The following is a 291-nucleotide window of genomic DNA, read 5'->3' on the forward strand; positions in this document are numbered from 1 at the left end:
GGGGAGTCGGGTCCCTCAGCCCAGCCTGCACCCTCTTGCAGTCCAGGACCCCTCTCGCAATCTGGGATCCCTCGCTCCTTACCGCCTGCCTGCTTGCTCCTTACTGCTTGGCTCACTGCTCCTTAGTGGCAGGCTCCTTACTCCTCTGCTCGCTGCTCCTTAGCGCTGCCACAGAGGCGGGAGAAGCTCCCGCCACCACCACCGCGCTCGCTCGCCAGCTGTGAGCCCGGCTTCTGACTGAGCGGCGCTGTCCCTGTGGGAGCACACTGACCACCAGGGGATGGCTCCTGT

The sequence above is a fragment of the Myotis brandtii genome, unplaced genomic scaffold (assembly GCF_000412655.1).
Source record: "Myotis brandtii unplaced genomic scaffold, ASM41265v1 scaffold111, whole genome shotgun sequence".
In the NCBI taxonomy this organism is placed as follows: Eukaryota; Metazoa; Chordata; class Mammalia; order Chiroptera; family Vespertilionidae; genus Myotis; species Myotis brandtii.